We start from the raw sequence: 6704 nt of genomic DNA, 5'->3' as shown, positions 1-6704 counted from the left end.
ATATGGATATTTCTCTCGAGAGGATATCATTCCACTTCATTCCCAGAAATCATGATCAATGCATCTCTAAGTGGGAATGATCATGTAAACACAGCATTAATTTTGGGGCCACACAGCACACACACACACACACACACACACACATATATATATATATATATATATATATATATATATATATATATATATATTTATTTATTTATTTAGTTGAACATATATATATATATATATTCATATCTGTTTAGTTGAATATATATATATATATATATATACATATATGTATATATGAAGAGTTTGTTTGCAAAAACCGATAAGTCCATAATTGCTAAATGGAGATATTTGCGATTACAGGTCAAGAAAAATAAAGAGAATAATAAGAAAATTTTTGCTTCTTTTGACCATAACCTAAAAAATGTACTTTTTTATGTAGTGACCAATATATTATTCAAAAGGTGTTATTTAGTACTTTATGACAGACACCGTACTTTAAAATCTTCAAAAATGGACTTATCGGTTTTTTGCGAACAAACTCTTCATATATATATTGTGTTTATTTAGTTATATATACATATCACGATAATGACCTCAAATATTTGTGTTCAGTATATGCTTTGTTTTTTACTGCACTCAAAAGACATGCGTACATACATTTTGTTTTTTCACTTGTGTTACTGTCAATGATTTTGTTTCTCGGATATAAAAGTAAATTAAACGGAACTGATGTTGCTGGCCTTGACATAATCTATGTATAACGTTTTATTCCGATTAATGATAGCTTAACTTATATTCGAGTATGCATTTAATACAAACCGTTTCTCTGTGCTGACGACAACGCTATAGTTTCTGTCATTGTCAATTTCATATGAATCTAAAGAATTGAATTTGTTCAATTTATTCAGACTTTACTACATTGAATATCATAATACATACGAAATAATGTCATATGGTCGTGCTTTCGAAAACACTAAGGCAAACACTCTTTACATCAAATGGATATAAAAAAAAATTTATACGTACATAAATAATAATAATAAACAAATTGAAGAAGAAAAAATATCAGGTCGTCTCAGAGATACGTAGGATGTCCACTATGACTATAATGGAAGTGCACTGCGATGATGTAATAATACTATTTGGGTAAAAAAAAAATAACAAGAACACAAGGACAAGAGAACAATTTGCAAGTTGCCATTGTTAGTAGTCTGATGGGAAATTGGGCAAAGTCCATGAGGATATAAATAAAGGTAAATAAAAAGTCAATAAAACGGATGCACTGATGATACAATAAAGGAAGATGTCCTCGTTTCCCACCTTACTGGAAAAAACCACCATATGGAAAAGTTGCGCGCAGGGCAGCACAATAAAGTGGTAATAAATTGAAAAAAAAAACGTATCAAATATAAATATGATACTCCTTCCTTGAAGTTTTAATCGTGAATTATTTAGAGGCCACTTTTTACTGCGTTTTACTGAGTTGCTTTCAATTGGAAGAAGCAAAGAATTACCGATGAACTTCATGTCAACCTTCTGTGTGAGTTTTACCGTTGTTTTACAATCGGCATTCAGAACAAATCATTTTTGATCTGTACCGCAACAACCTTCAAAAAATTGTACTTACTTTATATATGATGCGTAAGCATTATATCTTGTTAGCAATTAACACTTCTATGGATTATATGCTTTTTGCATTTTGCTTGCTAGAGACGAATCTTCGCCAATAAATCATGTGTAACATCACGAAAACGTCAAAAAATCCCTCTTTTGTTGTTGTTCTTGGGAGAGCGTGCTGTAATGATGATTGTGAGTGAGCACTGTCAGTACTGACCGGAAGTAATGTGACCAGAGTCCGGGGTAATTATAGTATGGATGCGCTTTAAGCACTCTTAGAGAATGGATTTAAATTCATGTGATATGATCACTGCCTTTTCATAGTTTTATCTCTCCTTTTTTTTTTCTTCTTCTTCTTCTTCTTCTTCTTCTTATTATTATTATTATTTATTCGGCATTTGCAAAACAATACAAGTGATAACAGAGAAACAAAATAAACAAACAAAACACAAGAAAACAAAGTGTCAGGCTTTCCCTGTTGAGCTTCCATAAAGAGCCGGGTTGGAATAAAGCAATCAAAATCATTTTGACCCTTGGGCCTTTCCAACCAACTTCCATCCATGAAAATTAATTGTTAAAATGCAGTCTTCAGAACGCATTCATATCTTAATCGTGGTATTCATCCTCCCAGTGATAAGCGGTAAGTGTACCTTCTGTTGTAAAAGAAGCATAACAATTTTTTTTTAAAAGGAGATGCACTGAATTGATTGGAAGGACGATAAAATTGTAAATTGGTCAAATATCAAATCATGAATCCCTTTTCGTTATCCGATATATATATATATATATATATATATATATATATATGAAGGGTTTGTTTGCAAAAACCGATAAGTCCATTTTTGAAGATTTTGAAGTACGATCTCTGTCATAAAGCACAAAATAATACCTTTTAAATGACATATTGGTCACTACTTATAAAGGTATAGTTTTGAAGTTATAGTCAAAAGAAGCAAAAATTTTCTTATTATTCTCTTTATTTTTCTTGACCTTTAATCGCAAATATCTCCATTTGGCAAATATGGACTTATCGGTTTTTGCAAATAAACTCTTCATATGGCCCATACAATAAATGTGACCCGCTACAACAAAATGATCCTAAAGTCGGGCGAGGTCGATTATTTGAAAATTGCATGGCACAATTCCCTAATCTTTCTGCTTTAAATTGATATATAACACGTCTTATAAAAATAATCGGCTGCGGAGATATCGATGTTTAAAAGAGAGCATGTCAAGACGTCTGGGAAATCACTGTTTCGAGAAAAGCGCCCTAAAAGTTCTTCTTGCGACGCAATCACAATCAAGAGACACGCAAGTCAGTATTCACCTCCGGACAAAAGAAGTTAAGCCCTAGCAACCCCCGAAATGCTTATTTAAACACAGCGTCGGCGGTCTCCTCACCGACCAATCAGTGACCAGGATGTCAGGAGAAGCGGCTAGTCATAGCGCAACCCGCCCGCACGCACCAGTCGACTGGGCAGTGTGCGAGCTTCACGCTTCGGTTAGCGGCAAGCAGCAAACTGACCAATGAGATCACTCTGGTCGTTGTTAGGGGCGGAGCCTATGTGTGGCGCTCAATCCAAATGTTCGAACCAGTTTCTGCTTCATTGAAACGCCAAAAAAACATGGCCCAGAAAAATGCTATTTTTTGGTCTTTCCTTTCATCATTTTGCTTCAAAATTTCGACAGATGATAGAAGACATATCAGATTCTAATGATATGTCAAATTCAGAAACTCGTAAGTTTTGACCAATTTTGATGCTCTTACTTCAAATTCGATTTTCACGGCTTCGACCGTGCGCGACTTTAGGACCATTTTGTTGTAGCGGGTCACAAATTAACATTACATATATATATATATGTGTGTGTGTGTGTGTGACCCTGCATAAATTCCAGCAAAAATTCGCCAGAGAATATGGATTTTATTAATTTTTAGTCAAGAACATATATTCTGAAAGAGAAGGGTCCATTGTCCTGGTTAATTACCCGGACCTTTTCCCGGACCCTAACCCTTATCCTTATCCTAATCCTGAACTTAATCCTAATCCTAAGCCTAACCCTAACCCTAGTCTTTATTCTCACCTTGTCACTAACCAGTATTTAGCGGGGGGGGGGGGGGGGGGGGGGGGGTAAATGCCCTGGTACATTTAAAATGGCGTATGGCTCAATTCAAATGGACTCTCCTCTCCAATATCTCAATATTGAGGAGAAAGCACACACTCTGGAAAATATGAACTGAGAAAAAAAAAATCCGAAAAGTGTGAGTGAGAACTCCTAAAACACACTGACCATTTCGTTCTATGATCCCAGAGTCAAACAGACGTAGAAGAATAGCTCTTTCAGAAATGTGAAAAATTGAATTATCTAGGTTGACAAGTTTCACTATTTTTTCTTTATCTAAGTTCAAGTATTGCGACTTTTTGTTTGTTTAGTGATACAATGTCACACACACACACACACACACACACACACACACATACACAAACACATACACACTCAGCATAAAAAAGAAAGAAAGAAAGTAAACACTTTTTAAGTTTATATTTCTCATAGAATTTTTGGATAAAATGTTAACGTATTATTTACCATATGGAAGGTGATTAAATTGGCTATCACCTGGATGAGTCAAAAAGGGCAAAACTTCACGCACGAGTGAACACCTTTGTTTTACTCTTCAAAGGGACAGAAGTAAAAATTGCAAAAAATTAACAAGTTGTCATTCATGGGAAATGTTCTTCCATGTAACAATAAGAACAAAAGACAAATTAAAGACAATTAAAAAAATGTACCTATGATCTCTTTAATAATTATCTTTGAATCACAAAATTCAATATAGGCAAAAAATAATGGGAACAGTAAAGAATAAAAAAAGAGAGAAGGCCACCTAACCCAGGAAGGGGGGGGGGGATTTCCATCAAATTGTTGGATCTCGACTGAGAAAATGGAGAAAAAAGCTTAGAACAAAACAATTCTTAGGAGACAACTAAAAATTGTGAGAGAAATATAAGTGGCTGAGAAATGAAGTCATTTATGGCATTAGAAAAAAAGAAGATCAACACATTGGTTATCAATCAGAAACCATTTGCGACATTTTTTTTTTCTTACACTTTTGCTATGTAACGGCACATGCGTATCATGTGTTTCTCCATGTGATGATTCATAACAATAAAAAGACTTCTCAACTTAATGAACAATTTGCCAATGCCATCACGGATGTGATAAATAAATTACAATTTGGGGGAAAGTCAAGTAGGTATCGGCATAACGTCATCACATCATCTTAACAACAAAATAGAATTAAGGACATATTTATTATGTATCATAAATGCGGATCGAGGGTCAACCTTCCCTTGTGACGGAAGGCAACAGATATCAACGGCATTTGGATGAATACACTGGTGCTATCTTCTTCGACAGGCGAAGAGCGTTATTGACAATGTCAAACACCAGGAAATACTGAAAAAGAGACGTATTACGTTAAAGGGATGGTACAGTATTGGTGGAGATGAGAATTGGGCTTTTAACTTTTTGCGAGATACCAAGAAAACACTTATGCTATAGTACAGAGCATACTATTTTACGAGGAATTCAAAGTTTATTTTTAATGAAAATTTGGAATGACTGAAACATTCAAAAACAAAGTAAAACAAAGCGATCTTAATAAAGTGTGGGTCCCACACTTTATTACAATTGCTCTTTTTTTAATATCTCAGCCATTTCAAAACCAATTTTCACCAAATAAACGTTGACTTCCTCATAAAATTACATGATCTTTTGATATATTATAAGAGGTTTCTCATTATCTCACCAAAAAAAAAAAAATGTTAGAAACCTGAAATTAAGTCTCGACCAAAACTATGCAATCCCTTTAACATAACATCAGAATACCGCATCACTTCAGCGATTCGAGATTCAATTGACTGGTCCAGGGTATAGGTGGATGATGATTTTTAAGGTAAAACAAAGCTTTATCCGATGATTTGTAGGCCTATTCAGCCCATCATGGCTCGTCCCAGGTCTCAGGCTCTTCTTTGCCCTTTGGTGTCTTGAGTACTAAGTAATGATCTGATCTGCCTCGCAGTCTTTCAGTCATATCGCGTTCAGTTTTAAGGGTACGATATACTTATACTTACTACTTCACTACTGGAATATTGGAGCTCTGGGAGTTAATTATCTATTAATAAGGCTTTGTGGGACAAGAATGTATATGCAAGATGCTGTACGATATAGGTAGAACTCGGTATGTTCTCGTATTGGTTAAAATCGTGATTTTTGTAATCTTTTGATTTGAATCATTGTATCTTTTCTTCATCTAGATGTAAAATTGCAAAAAAAACTGTACAATTTTGGTTGAGACCTATCGTCGGGTTTTTTACATTTTTGGTTAGATAATGAGAAATCTCGTAAGAAATTTGAAAAAAAAAAAACATGTGATTTCAAGAGTTATCCAATGTTTATCATTAAACTGGTTTTGAAATGGCCGAGATATCCAAAACAGAGCAATCCCAATGATAAGTAGGACCCGCCTTTTATTAAGATTGCTTTGTTTCACTTTCTTTCTGGACGTCTCAGCTATTCCCAAACCGATTTTCAACTAATAAACTTTGAATTCCTGTCAGAATGGTATGTTGTGTAATATTTCAAGTTGGCCCAAGTTATTGGAATTCTTTGAATCCCGATATAAATTGTAAGAGAAAATGAAGAATTTGACAGCGTTGTTCTTCCAAGGTTCTGCGGTATCATGCAACTTCCCAGTTGCTATTTATTTAGATCCAAAATGCTTTCTCAATTTCTTAGTTGTTGTTGTTTTTTACATAATGAAAATTATTGATGCATAACCATGATGATGCATAAAAAATACATCAACACCTCTATCACATTGATTTTTTGAGATTTTCTTTTCCAAATATTGTAGGCCTTCGTATAATGAAACTGCATGAATTGAATTTTTTTTATTGTCACCCATTTTGGAAAAAAAAAAGCTTGAGTATGGTGAATGACTTTGAGTATAGTCATTTTTCTGCACATAAATCGTGAAAGTCTGTTTAGGCATGTGAAAACTATCAAATGGTAAAACACGAATTTAGGTCCTTTTG

This window comes from Diadema antillarum, unplaced genomic scaffold (assembly GCF_040938485.1).
Source record: "Diadema antillarum isolate AM-2024a unplaced genomic scaffold, OU_Dant_1.0 seq00000732_RagTag, whole genome shotgun sequence".
NCBI lineage: Eukaryota > Metazoa > Echinodermata > Echinoidea > Diadematoida > Diadematidae > Diadema > Diadema antillarum.
Note: the sequence above shows the minus strand (reverse complement) of the source record.